Genomic DNA, 14731 nt, shown 5'->3' with positions numbered 1-14731 from the left:
AAGTAATAATCAGACAACAAGACGTGGCTCCCATGATAGATAGGTAGTGTCAGTCAGATCACATTCCCTGCAGGGCACAGGGGAAAACATATTGCTTACATTAGCTGGCAGGCAGGGCTGTGCAGACTGGAAATTGGGAATAGAGGCAACTGCCCAGGCTTTACGCTCCCCCCCCCCCCCAGAACAAAGGCAGAAGCTAAAGCTTTACCCCAACAGTAAACACACACATATAACTAGTTTGATGAAATGATACAGATGATGAAAAAGAATGTGATCCTCACTCTATATGAGACAGAACTGCTGATTTAGGATTCAAAATCTCTCAACATCTGTAATTTCATGTCAGAGCATTAAACATTTGCAACTTCTCTCCAATACAAAACAGCCTTCCCCAGATGTTATTAGGCATGACAGGGAAAACAAACAACTCTTTCTGTTACTTTCATAAGAAAGGATTATGTAGGCCAGGGAAGTTAAACCATGTATTAGGGCCCAACTAGATATAACACCATTCTTGTGGCCAACATGAGGACATTTCTGTCAATTTGAAGTCATCTTAAAATGCTGCAAGGAAGTGTAGCAGGCTGAGGCATTCTTGTCCCCCCCCCCTCAGGTGTTCATGTCAAAACGGCCACAGCCCCCTGCCCCATGGTTGTTTTGGCACTTGAAAAGGTATGAGGGGAGGGAACAAGAGTGCTGCACTGTGGGCCTAATCAGGATCAGGGCCTTGTGGCACTTTAAAATAGTGTGGTGTCCTCATGCCAACGGGAATGCCATCATTTCTAGTTTGGCCCTTACAAGACTGCTTTCAGAATTTTCCTCTCAATTCAGCTCCAATAAGGAAAGTCAACTGGGATGGCAGAAAAAATAATAATGCTTCCATTAGCGCCAGAGCACAGTGAAATAAGATAGTGGAAGAGGAGAGGACTGGGCTCTCCTCTTACATATGTGGCCTTTTTTGTAGACAGAACCACTTACATCATTTGAAGAGCTAGTTTTGAGTCCAGTAGCACCTTAGAAACCAACAAGATTTTCAGGGTATGAGCTTTTGAGAATAAAAGCTCCCTTTATCAAACACGAGCTTTGAATCTCGAAAGTTTATATCCCAAAAATCTTTTTGGCCTCTGAGGTACTACTGGACTCAAATCTAGCTTTTCTACTGAAGACCAACATGGCCATGCTCTGAAACTATCTCAGTTGATAGGGTTGCCAGCTCTGGGTTGGGAAATACCTGGAGATTTTGGGGGTGGAATCTGAAGAAGGTGGGGTTTGGAGAGGGGAGGGACTTCAGTGCCATATAGTCCAATTGCCAAAGTGGCCATTTTCTCCAGGTGAACTGATCTCTGTCACCTAGAGACCAATTGTAATAGCAGGAGATCTGCAGCCATCACCTGGAGGTTGGCCACCCTATCAATTGAGGATCCCAAGAAAGAGGTAAAATGTGAACTTTACTTGCTCATGGAATGGGGATACATTGTCTTATCTGCCTGAAATTTGTGCAAGTAGATCTCTTGGGTGAGACATACAGTTGCTGAGGATTTTATTCCCAATTGGGGTAGAAGAAGTATATTTAGGCTCTGACTTTTTTTGCACAATTCTAAAGTAAAACTATGCAGAGAAGTCATTCCTTGTGAAGCAACAAAAGTGACTTTTCTTTACCACTATTGTGGCACTAGATGTGATCCTTCCAGGGTAGGTGGATAAGTGTTCAAATGTAATGGGAAAAGAGGGAGATTTTGCTACAGGAGAGAGAACCTTTTTTCTTATTCCAAATTGCAATCTATATTCTAATAAAAAGTCGGTGAAATCTGATGATACTTAAATCCAGTGATCTGAACAAGCAAGACAGTTCTTTCTACAAACCTGGAAAAATACCCCAGGTTTGCAGAAAAATGTGAAACAAAAAAAAATAAAAATACATTGGGGTGGCTAACCCACCCCCCATGATAAAAAGACAACCTGTTGGTTGCAAGGGGATGGCCCGTTCCAGGCCTATTTTGACCTTTGAGGGAGGATTCATTGGGGGCCAGGCTTGAGTCTCAGGGTTGACAGCTCCAGGTTGGGAAATTCCTGGATATTTTGTGGTGGAATTTGAGGAAGGCAGGGGTTGGGGAAGGGAGAGGCCTCAGCCAAATATCATGCAGCCATTTTCTTCAGGGGGACAGATCTCTGATGTCTGGAGTTAAGTTATAATTCTGGAAGCTCTCGAGGTCCCATTTGGAGGTTGGCAAACCTAGGCCTGGCAGCAACCTCTGAGTGATTTGATACCCCCCGACTTGCATGATTCAACTAGGTCTGGCTGCTTGCTACTGTTCAACAGCAGCCACCCTATGAAAGACAGGGTTATATAGCAGTTACAGCTTCAGAGCAGGGTCTGGGGAGACCCAGGTTCCAATTCCTATCTCTCTGTGGAAGCTTACTGGGTGATTTGGGGTCAGTCAAATACATTCAGCCTAAGCTACCTTACAGGATTGTTGTGTGGATATAAAGGAGGACAGGGGAATAATATGAGCAGCTTTGGTCCCCACTGTGGAAAATGGCAATGTATAAATGAGAACCAGCATGGTGTAGTGGTTAAGAGCGGTGGGCTCTAATTTGCAGAACTGGGTTTGATTCCCCACTCCTCCACATGAGTGGATGACTTTAATCTGGTGAACTGGGTTGGTTTCCCCACTCCTCCACATGAATACAGAAAAGCAGTCTCCCAAGTTCAAATCAAGTCCCACCCCTTTAAATGCTGCTCTGTAATTGGCTGACTTCGCAGTACTCACCCTGAGAGAAGATTTCCTTCCCCCCTCCAGACCCAACTGCCACATAAAAAAGCATTTTAAGAACAAAAAACAAAAAATGGAGCAATCTGAAAGAAGGGGGAGAGAAATTCAAGCCTCGTTTTAAAAAAGCCTTTATTTTGCTCAGAAAGAGCTCAGAGGTAGCAGGAAGCACTTGAATCCCTGCCTCTTTACACACTGCTTCGTGATTGGCTGTGAGAGAAGCCAACCTTCTGTGATTCCCCTGTTTGGCTATCTGCATGCTGCCTTGAAGAGGGGTTTGGAAAAGGGTGGGGCAAAACTCAACCCGAGAACATAGTATGCATGCTCTGTGACTCTGGAATGAGCCAGGATGAACGGTTTAATTCAGGCCAGAAGAGGAATGGGAAAAGCTGGGTTTGTTTTGTGTTGAAACAGTGTTGAGCTTCCAAGGAATGAGATAACGTGCATTCTGAAAAATTTGATCCTGGATGAAACAGGGAATAATGGAGGGTAAAGTGACCATGCATAAATGACTTACAATAGCACTACTATATGGTTGTGGGCCTCTGAAATGTTATCATCTGTACACAGCCTACGTTGTAATGAATAAAGCAGAGAGATAAACTAAACATTGTTGAAGATTCAAGCATGTTGCATTTCAAATTGTTTTAACTGGCAGGATATCTGATAACATTGTTCTCTATCAGTGTTTACAGTTTAAAAGCTGTTTTCTTTTTGTTAAGGACTGCTTATTAGGATCCTAAAGATAGAGAGCCTTCTGGGAACAGCTCACAAAAGTATGTTGATTAAAGGACAAGCTGTCCTTTCACAAGTCTCATAGGGGTTGTTTCCTTCACTTTTAAAAATGTCAGATTTTCTTCCCATAGGTTTTACCGATACTGTAATTCAGGTGGGACCATTTAAAGTACCTATCAGAAAATGTTCCTGAATCTGTAATGTTATGATTCTTCCCTTACAGTGAAAACAGGAGTTATTTCATTCTCTGTCCTTTAAAAAAGTTACTGCAGTAACAAAACATAACTAAAACTAGAAAGTAAAAATGGATCCAATTGTTATAATTGTTTGAAATTCTACAGTTAAGGTAGATGACAACCTGTAGATACATCTGTTTAAAATACTCTGATTCAGGTTCTCAAAATCGTGAGGACCAGGATCCAGATACAGTGCACACATGCACAAAGCATTTCTGTGGATGCATGGGAGGAGAGGGATTGGCCAATTTTGCTTCCAGCAATTGCCCCTCAATCATCAAACAGTCAGTCCTTTGGCATTTAGAAAGGATGGATCTGATTACTAAGAGCCAGCAGGGGTTTCTCAAGAACAAGTCATGTCAGACTAATCTTATCGCCTTTTTTGAGAAAATTACTACCTTGCTGGATCAGGGGAGTGCTGTAGACATAGTTTATCTAGATTTCAGTAAGGCTTTTGATAAGGTTCCCCATAATATTCTTGTTGACAAATTGGGAAAATGTGGTTTAGATCCTGTTACTGTTAGGTGGATCTGTAATTGGTTGACAGATCGCACCCAAAAAGTGCTTGTTAATAGTTCCTCATCCACTTGGAGACGAGTGACTAGTGGAGTGCCTCAGGGATCTGTCCTGGGCCCTGTGTTGTTCAATATCTTTATATCTTTATAAATGATTTGGATGAAGGAATAGAGGGGATGCTTATTAAATTTGCAGATGATACTAAATTGGGAGGGGTAGCAAATACGGTAGAAGACAGAGCTAGGATACAGGATGACCTTGACAGGCTGGAGAATTGGGTTAAAACCAATAAAAGGCATTTCAACAGAGATAAATGTAAAGTTCTGCATTTAGGTAGGAAAAATCAAATGCATAATTATAGGATGGGGGAGACTTGTCTGAGCAGTAGTGTGTGCGAAAAGGACCTTGGGGTTTTAGTAGACCAAACACTGAACAGGAGCCAGCAGTGTGATGCAGTAGATAAAAAGGCAAATGTAATCTTGGGCTGCATCAACAGAAGTATAGTGTCCAGATCACGTGAAGTGATGGTATCGCTTTACTCTGCTCTGGTTAGACCTCACCTAGAATATTGTGTTCAGTTTTGGGCACCACAGTTTAAGAAAGATGTAGACAAGCCGGAATGTGTCCAGAGGAGGGCTGCAAAGATGGTGGGGAGTCTGGAGACCAAGTCCTATAAGGAAAGGTTGAAGGAGCTGGGAATGTTTAGCCTGAAGAGGAGAAGACTGAGATGGGATATGATAACCATCTTCAAGTACTTGAAGGGCTGTCATATAGAGGATGGTGCCGAGTTGTTTTCTGTTGTCCCAGAAGGTCGGACCAGAACCAACGGGTTAAAATTAAATCAAGAGTTTCCATCTAGACATTAGGAAGGATTTTCTAACAGATCGGTTCCTCAGTGGAACAGGCTTCCTTGGGAGGTGGTAAGTGCTCCTTCCCTGGAGGTTTTTAAGCAGAGGCTAGATGGCCATCTGTCAGCAATGCAGATTCTATGACCGTAGGCAGTTCATGAGGGGGAGGGCATCTTGGCCATCTTCTGGGCATGAAGTAGGGGGTTGCTGGGTGTGTGTGGGGGAGGTAGTTGTAAAATTCCTGCATTGTGCAGGGGGTTGGACTAGATGACTCTGGTGGTCCCTTCCAATTTTTTGATTCTATGCCTCACAGGCAGACATTGGTCCAGATGGCCTGCAACTCGGATTTCACTTTGGATTGCAAGGATGTCTGCCACCATGGGGTGTGTGCGTGGGGGATACTGATTATTAGGGTCACCAGGTCCCTCCTCGCCTCAGGCGGGAGGATACTTGGGATGGAGCCTGAGGAGGGTGGGGTTTGGGAAGGGGAGGGACTTCAATGCCATAGAGTCCAATTGCCAAAGTGGCCATTTTCTCCAGGTAAACTGATCACTATCGGCTGGAGATCAGTTGTAATTGCAGGAGATCTCCAGCTACTACCTAGAGGTTGGCAACCCTACTGATTATATATGTGACTGCTCATTTTTATGTAAGATAGGCCCCCTCTTTTTTTTTTTTTTTTTTTTGCAGTGTGTGGACAAAGAGAGATTAAGTCCATGCCCTCCTATATCTTCCTCTTACTGTGCTCCATTGTTTGAAGACATTAATTTCTCCAAACAAGTCCTGCCAACTCCTTAATAGATACAGGGGAGTCAATTAAGTTAGGCATGGATTAGAATAAACATTCTGAAATGGAAAAACCTATCACAGTTTTCATGTAGAAATATGGCATTTAGCTCCTATCTCCATTTCTGTTTTAGGCTGTTTCTGAACAAAATGCTTGATCTGTGTTTTCTCTGTTGCTGCCCTGCTTCTAGCTGAAGCACTTTCACAAGTCTGTTCCTGGCACGTTGCTTTCCTTTGCTTTTTCCAAGTTGGTGAGTTGAGCTTTTCCTTGCACATAATGGTAAAGGGTCACATTTAATTTCTGTGAGCACTTTCATCACTGTGGAGGCTTCAATGTGTCACCCTTTTTCTTTTTAATTTTTTTTTTTTTTTGCATAAGATCCTCTTCAAGATCTCCACCTTCCCAACCAGATTCATTTTAATCTTATCTGGGTTCAGTTTCCATTTATTCACTTCCAGACATTTGATAACAGCAGTCAGGCAGTGGCTCAAGACTTCTATCACATCACTAGTGGATTTGGATGAATATATATAGGTTAAGTATCATCGGCATATTTATGATATCCAATTTCAAAGCTGTGAATAATTTTCCTGAAGGCTTTACAAAGAGGTTGAATAACATGGTGGATAAGGTTGTGTCCTGTGGAACCCCATAAAACAACTCCCAGTCTGAAGACAGCTGGTCTCCAATGGCAAGCCTTCAAATCCAATCCATGAGAAACTATTTAAACCAGTCCAAGGCTCACCTCTGAAACCCCCTCTTCTTCCAAATGCCTGAACAGGATGGCACAGTCAACTGTATCATAGGATGCAGATAAATGCCCTAGGAGCAACAAAGAAGCATTCCTTTGTCTACATTCAGATAGAAGTCATCAACTAGAGCCATCTCTGTCTCATAACCCAACCTGAAACCATACTGAAAAGGGTCCAAAACATATACCTTATCCAAGAAGACTAGGAGTTGGCCTACTACTTCTCTTTCAATCCCTTTGCCTGGAAAGGACAGACCAGAGACTGGGTGATATTTGGCCACATGCCCACATCATTTTTGTGTAGAAATGACTTTTTAAGTAGTGGACATATAACTGCTTCTTTGAGTGTCTGAGGGAAGGTGCCCTGAGTTAGTGACTGATTTATTTATTACAGGTTGCATGCAAATCAGAGCATATTCATATTATTTTGTCAGCAAAAACCTTACAAAGCTGTCACAGCTAATTGTCTGTTCCTGACACAGTAAAGGTTCAGATTTGGAAGTCAGCAGATATTGAGATACCTTCAATAGTTTGGAAGCTTGTGAACTAGGTGATGCAAAGGTTTCAGAAAAACAAAGTTTCTTTGCTGCTGTGTGTCCACTTCATAAGTCTTCTAATGGACTGTATAGCATACTTTGCCAGATTCAGTGAGAATTTTCCACCACATCTTTCTAGATGTCTTCCAGATCTCTTTAAGTCATCCAGCACTGAGGTAAACCACAAGGCTGGCTTCTACCCCAAGGGCAGGAGAGGTTGACAAGATATTTTGTCAGTAGCTTCAAGGAGCTTCATGATCCAAGTTCCCACCACAGCCTCAACAGAGCGTGTGTTTGGAATCCTAAAATATCCCAGAACGTTTTGGAATCCAGATGGATCCATGAACCTCTGTGGCAGGACAGTTTTAACTGGGGGGCCATTTTTTGCAGCATGCTAGTGCCATATTCACTCTTGCGTTCAGTAGATTATGGTCAGACCATGATTCAGGCTGAAACTCCAACTCCGAAATAAGACCTCCCTTCGAAGGCTCATTGCAAAAGATTAAGTCCAAGGTGTGGCCTCTTCCATGTTTTGAGCCCGTCATAATTTCAGAGAGGCCCAGGGCAGCCAAAGAAGTTATAAAATCCTGAGCTGGCCTGGCAAGGAGCAGTCAGACTGTCCAGAACAGTCTGTCTTGGGGTCTCCAGCACCACATTCAACAGTACCTCTGCCAACTCAGAGAGGCTGGCCACTGGGAAATTAGGCGATCAGTAAACAAGCAAAATGCCTAATCTATCCTTAGACCCCAATGTAAGGATGATCTAGTCAATGTAAGCTATAGTTTGGAGGCGGCAGGCAGTGGGGATCTGAATGCTGGGGTGAGGATCTGAACACTGGGGTGAGGATCTGAACACTGGGTCATTCAGATTCCTGCTGCTTGCCGCTTCAAACCTCCATGTGGAGTTTGGAGGAAGCAGGCAGCAGTGATCTAACTCAGGTAAGTAAGGGGGAGGAGAGGGGGAGGGAATAGAAAAATGGTGGCAGGGCCAAAACGCCCCCTAATAATGTTGAAAAAAAAATGGCATTATTCAGGATCCGTTTTTTCGGCGCTCTTTAATTGCTGTCATTTTTTACCAGTAAACCCCCCCCCCCCGCCAATGAAAAGGTGTTTTTCATGTTTTTTTTAGTTTGGGTTTAGCCAAGTGCACATTCCTAGTTTGTACCTGGAGTTCGTAGAAGTTGAAGGGCTCATGGAGGATAATAGCAACCTTTCCTTTCTGGCCACCTGTGTGGGGTTGGAGGACGACCACATAACCAGGTGGTAGACACAGCACATCATTTTCTTCCAAACACATCTCTGTTATGCAAGCCAATTCAATTTCCTATTTCTGTGACGTCCCAGCACACACGACATACAGTTTTCTGCTTCACTGATCTGATGTTGCACAATATTAGATAAGAGGTGGGGAAAATAGGGGCCCTTGCATCATCAATTGTTGGGATGCAACAGAGATTAGATAGGCAGACAGCATGCTTGCCAGATACTGGCCATCTTTGAAAGATCCACCACCATATCTACCAGCTCCCATCTGCACTGAGATAGTGCATTCATTTGAGCATCCTGCTCCAGGTAAAGATTGCTTCCAGAATCAATAAGACCCTCACAAATATCCCACATTCAACATCCTACTGTCCACAAAGAAGCCACATAGCTGTCCAGGGCTATAGACATGATGTGTTGATGCTAGAATTGTCCAACAGGTGCTGTTCTATGTTAGTACTGCTAGTTTCCATGTATGTAACTGGTGTAGCTTTCCTTCAATAATAGGGGACCTTCTCTAGTCGTTGAGTGCAACAGTTGTATTGGCCCAGTGAGAGTCAGCTATATTGAGTCTTCCATCTTTGTCCTCTGATGAGGTACTGTCCCTTTGGACCTGGGGAAACGGCAGTCATTTTTCTTTTTTTTTGCTTCTAAACAAGTCTAACACTATCTGGACTTGCCTTTTTCTCTCTGAAAGTGGAGTGAGATTATTTGATAAAATCTATGGGTTATCCAGAAAAGATATTTGCAATGTTAGCACTCCAGTCCTCCATGTTACTGGATTCTAAACTCATTTATTTCAACTCTGCATAGGATTACTCTGTTCACCACTTTGAACGGATGCTGTAAAGCGGTGTTGAGGTACCTGGGGAAGCAATCATATTATTATGCAATCATTTCCCCCTGGGCAGTGAAACGTTCCAGGGGCTGCACTGCACTACCTGGGTTGGTTCCTTTTTGGTGAGAAAGCACTGTAGACTTAGATTGTCTGTATAACATTTGCTTTGTTGGAAAAAAAAATAGAAGTAGGGCATGGATGAGGCAGACACAATACTCCTATAAAGGAAGAGATCCAGTTCCCCACATCAAATGCCCAGAAAGGGAGACCCTACATTCTTAGGCATTTCAGTCAATTAAAGTACCCAATTAAGCACATTTCTACCCTAGCAACCTTCTAAACATGGCTCCCAAAGCAGCTTACAAAAAATATGCACCAGCATATTCGATATCCAAAACAATTGCAACAATGATAACCAGAAAAACAACCCGAAGGAGACAGAAGGAGAACAGTTTGTGGCTGATGGTGCATGGATGCTCCACAACTGTTTGCAGCACAGCCAAGATAAGCAAAAAACAGCAAACATCCCATCAACAATTCAATAACATTCATAAGGTGTTCAGTATCCCGTTTAACAGAAAGGCCTTGGAAATGAAACCATTTTACTCCCTGAAAGCCCATGGAAGGAACACAGGTGGTACCCAAGTTCATACTAGGGGGCATATCCTTGAGATATGTGGGTACTTTCTGGTATTGTTGTTTGGACTCTTTTTGCCTCATACCAATAAACCTGAAGTCAGCTACTGTATGCAAATGATCAACAATTATGTGGGCTTAGATTCTGGCTGCTTCTACCAGCGATGGGTCATCATTGTGCTCTCCTTGCCACTGCAAATGCAGAGTCATTGATGCCATCAATAGAGGGTCCACATGCAGGAATTCTCTGCAGTATACCCTTGTGACAACAGCCCCAGCCACCAGAGTGTGTTTTAATGGCCTTTTAGAAAACCAATAGTAGTATCTCCCTGTGGTCTTATGATACTGTAGCAATATGTCTACTAAATTTTTTAAGCAGGTAAAAAGACCAATAGTTGTGCTGGAAGAGGAAATGGCAGACATGAGGGATTATGGAGAGACAGTGGTACCGGATGAAAAGCCTAAAGAGCATCTGATTTGAGGAAACGTGATGCTAGGGCAAGGTATCCTTTTAATAATAACCTTAGCTACTGGGAAACAACAGCATTGATTTTTTAAAGAAAGAAAACATTGCAGAATAATTGGAGAACAGTAAATTGAGTTAGACATAATCAAAATGGATATGATGTCATGTTATGGGATGGATTTCAGCCAGCCTTGAAATTTCCAGAACTGCATCTTCAGAAGCAGGAGCATCAGATATGTGTATGGGTGCATTACCATTTTTATTTTCCTGCAGCACACTGCGATTTTCAGTGAAAAGTGAAATTACCGTCACTCCCCATAGAGCAAAGACATCTTCGTCTGCTACCTTATAAAAGTGTCATCATAAAGCCCTTTCAGTTCCGTCTCTTTGTTTCATTAGATATGACATACGTTCTTCAGTAAAGTCAGAGGCTAAAATGCTTTCAGAATTCAGCAACTCTCTCTTTCCCCTTGATTTCCTTCCTCCTTTGTGCCTTTGACTTGGACCATCTTCTTGTCTTTTCCTTGTATTATTAGAAATGTACTTGTGTGAGACTTCTTTAAAATTCTCAAGTGCTTGTTAAATTTGTGGGCTGACTTCCTTTACAAATTATGATGTTTCCTTTTGCTTGCAAATCAGGAATAGGATACTCACTCTGGTTCTTGTTCTTTGCTTCACACACCAGACATGGGTGTGTTCAAAACAACATCCATCTACTGGTAAGAAGATACAGGGATGGGAGCAACTCCTTTCAAGACAAGGGAGCTCACGTAATCTAGAACTCATGAGCAGGGACTCCACTCCGTGAGACTAAAACAACTCACACAAATATGTGGGGGGAGCAGACTGTTCTATTATAACATATACATCCTCCGTCTTTACTCCGGGGTTCTCAGTCACCATAATTTAAACATAAAATATGACTCACTGTTGGGGTTCACCATTACTGCTAACCCTTCATATAGTCTTTGAACTTAGCAGACAACTTGACCACCCAACCACACCTTCAGCTCAAGAGGCAGTGAATTTTGGAAGGACACCTGCAGCACAACCACCTTCATGTTCTTGCTGGTCTGCAACATCATCAGTGACCTGCCCTGGAATTGTTTCGTCAGGTGCTGCAACAAATTCAGGTACTGGGGAACAATATTTCTTCAGATGCCTCCTATTCCTGTGATATACATATCCACTTGGTGTTTCCTCTATATAAGAATGTGGTTAAGCCGTTGTCCAATGACTGATGCTGGTACTCATCTGGAATGTGGAAGAATGATCATGGTCAGGGGGTTCCGCACTTTGTATTCCCAGCGACGTATTAAGAGTTTGAAAATGTTATAAAAAACATCGCTTTAAAAGGGTTTTTGGATACCACGGCTTATAAATGGTTGGAAGATGACTTCACATGTAAAGGGGCCAAACAAAGTGCGAACAGTATTTTTGATGTTTTCAAACTCTTAATACATCAGTGGGAATACATAGAAAGTGCGAACAGTATTTTTTATAACATTTTCAAACTCTTAATACATCGCTGGGAATACAAGTGCGGTAACCCCCTCATTCTTTTGTTGACACTGGAGATTCTTTAACTTTTAGTGAACATGGCATCATGTGGTGTAGTGGTTAAGAGCCATGGACTTTAATCTGGAGAACAGGGTTTGATTCTCCACTACTACACATGAAGCCAGCTGGGTGACCTTGGGCTGGTCACAGTTCTCTCTGAACTCTCTCAGCCCCACCTACCTCACAAGGTGCCTGTTGTGGGGAGAGGAAGGGAAGGAGATTTACTGTTCAATTCTCCTTAAAAGGTAGAGAATGTCGGCATATAAAAACCAACTCTTTTTCTTCTTCTAATTTGCTGAGACTGATGTGGCTGTTGCATAAAAGTCTTCCCATCAGGAACTATACAGGAGCATATTCAAGGCCTGAAATAGGAGAATTTCTCAAATTTAGTAAAAGCAAATTGATATCTGAACCAGCTATTAAAGTGTTGTGGTTATTTTTAAATATTATTGATAGTTTGAACTGTGCATTCTTCCTGACCATTGGACTGGAGCATGTAATGGAGATGCCCCAGTTGGAAGCAAATGGTTTCATCATTTAAACAGCAACAGGAATATGGTCACTAATGATTTCTTTAGGAATACTATGACTTGCAAACCATCATTTCATCTTGGCTACAATCAAGCCTGTCTTATGTGGCAATAACATAACTTCAGAATACCATGATTAATAACAACTATGATAGGTTGGCGATAGGATTGGTCTTTGATCTCAAAATATCAGCTGCCAATTTGAATCAAGAAAAGTCTGGTATCTCATGTGAGATCATTGGCTCTTCTCGGTTACTAGGTTGAAATTTGTGGCATGTTCAACTCTATGTAAGCATTCATGTTGGGCTAATGCATGATTTGAAGAGCCTGTGCTTTTAACCTCTGCATACCTTGATGGGCACTCATGACAATCAGAATTAAGATTTTATATATAGTTGAGACTATTGAAGAATAAGTATTAGCATAAATAAGAGATTAAAATGACATTAACTGTCTATTAATATGTGAAGCTTTATTACCTAAAAATGGTGAAGCTGCAAATATTGTCAGTTTTGATATAATTTATTTTATTTGAAAACAATTATAGAACTGTATTAAATTCATATTGAAGCCACACTAAGAAAGATACATCTATGAAACCAAACTAGATACCACCACAAACCCTCAGTAAGGCAGAAGTCTTGCACTCACTAACCTTTCTATTTAGGTAAAATTGATAAGAGGAGCAGAGGAAAAGGAACAGTTTGGGCCAATACAACACTACTATGGCTACAATCTACCACTGAGTGTGCATAATTCTGAGTCGGACTGTGTCCCAGGAACTGAAGATTGTCTCAGATGTCCCTCTCTGTCGATTTATGTTCTTTGTTTACCATTTTGGTCATGACAGCTTGATCTTGACAGACACAATTTGTAACCATGTTTAGTCCAGTCTCTATGTATTTTCAGGATAGATGTGCTTATTAGCAGCTGGTTAGATTAGATTCAACATGTCATTGACATGCAGTAAACTCATAAGACAGATAAGGCCTTTGATATCAATCATGTGTCTACCAACCGAAATAAAAATGCATTTCACTTGACAGCACTGTTTTATATAATGTCTGTACTTAGGCAACACAACACATTATATTCTCTGCCTGCTCGTTTATTGGAAAGAAATGTTTGTTTTTAGCAAGTGAAAAAAGGAGTGAACTTGGGAATGAGGGCTATGAACATGAAATTACAAGTTAAGCCAACTTGTAGACAATCACTATATATTACAGCTGCTACTTTTCATATTCATGCAAGAGACGTGCAAAGAATATAAAAGCTAGATGTTGTAAATTAACTTTTGTACAAATACTGCTATCACAATAAGTTATGCAAAATATTGGGAAGAACCATGACATAGTGGTAGAGTGCTTGTTTGAAGTTCCAGGTTCAGTTCATGTCATTTTTAGTGAAAGAATCTCAGAAAGCAGACCTTTCTCTGACTCAAACACAGGAGATCTGTGGCACATCAGTGCAGAGTAGTGTTAGCAAATGTGCAGCCTAGGGTTGCCCAGTTTGAGAAATTCCTGGATATTTGGTAGTGGGGCCTAGTGAAGAGAGAGTTTGGGGGCAGAGACAGGGCTCAGTGGGCATGCAGTGCCATTACGTCCACAGTCCAAAGTTGCCATTTCCTCCAGGAAAACTGATCTCTGTAGTCTAGACGTCAATTGTTATTCCAGGGAAACTCCAGGCCCCACCTGGAATTTGGTACCCTAACACACACCCTTTTATATATAGTAATTAGCATGGGAAAAATTCCATTTTGCAATCAAGAAGGTGTAGGTGAATTTCCCCCCGCCCAATTGCTAGATGCTTGAGCTACCCTTAAAGATTACCATTGCCTAGGTAAAGTTATGAAGCTCATGTAATGCCAGAAGAGTCTTGTGAACCACTGTGATGACCTCTGTAAAAAGAAAATAACTTCAAATGGCTGGTACTTATCACCCATCTTGAGACATCAGAAAACCAGCTAGAGACATTGTGTCTCTATGAAAAAGTGCACTTAGTCTTTACTCCTTAGCAAGGAAAACGGCCACCTTATGTGTACCCTTAGACATGCCATTACCCCTTTGTCCTCACACAAAACTCCAGTCCAAACAAGCCTGAGCCACTTGAGTTAAATGCAGCTCCCTAAACCCTCTCAATTTTAAACTAGCCTTTCATGAAGTTTTCCTCCAAGTTTTTTGACCCTCAGCAGACACACCACGCTTTTTGACCCTCAGCAGACATTATTAGCACTCCAGGACCAGGCAAAGTACTAATTTC

Source organism: Euleptes europaea, chromosome 5, assembly GCF_029931775.1.
Source record: "Euleptes europaea isolate rEulEur1 chromosome 5, rEulEur1.hap1, whole genome shotgun sequence".
Lineage (NCBI taxonomy): Eukaryota > Metazoa > Chordata > Lepidosauria > Squamata > Sphaerodactylidae > Euleptes > Euleptes europaea.
Note: the sequence above shows the minus strand (reverse complement) of the source record.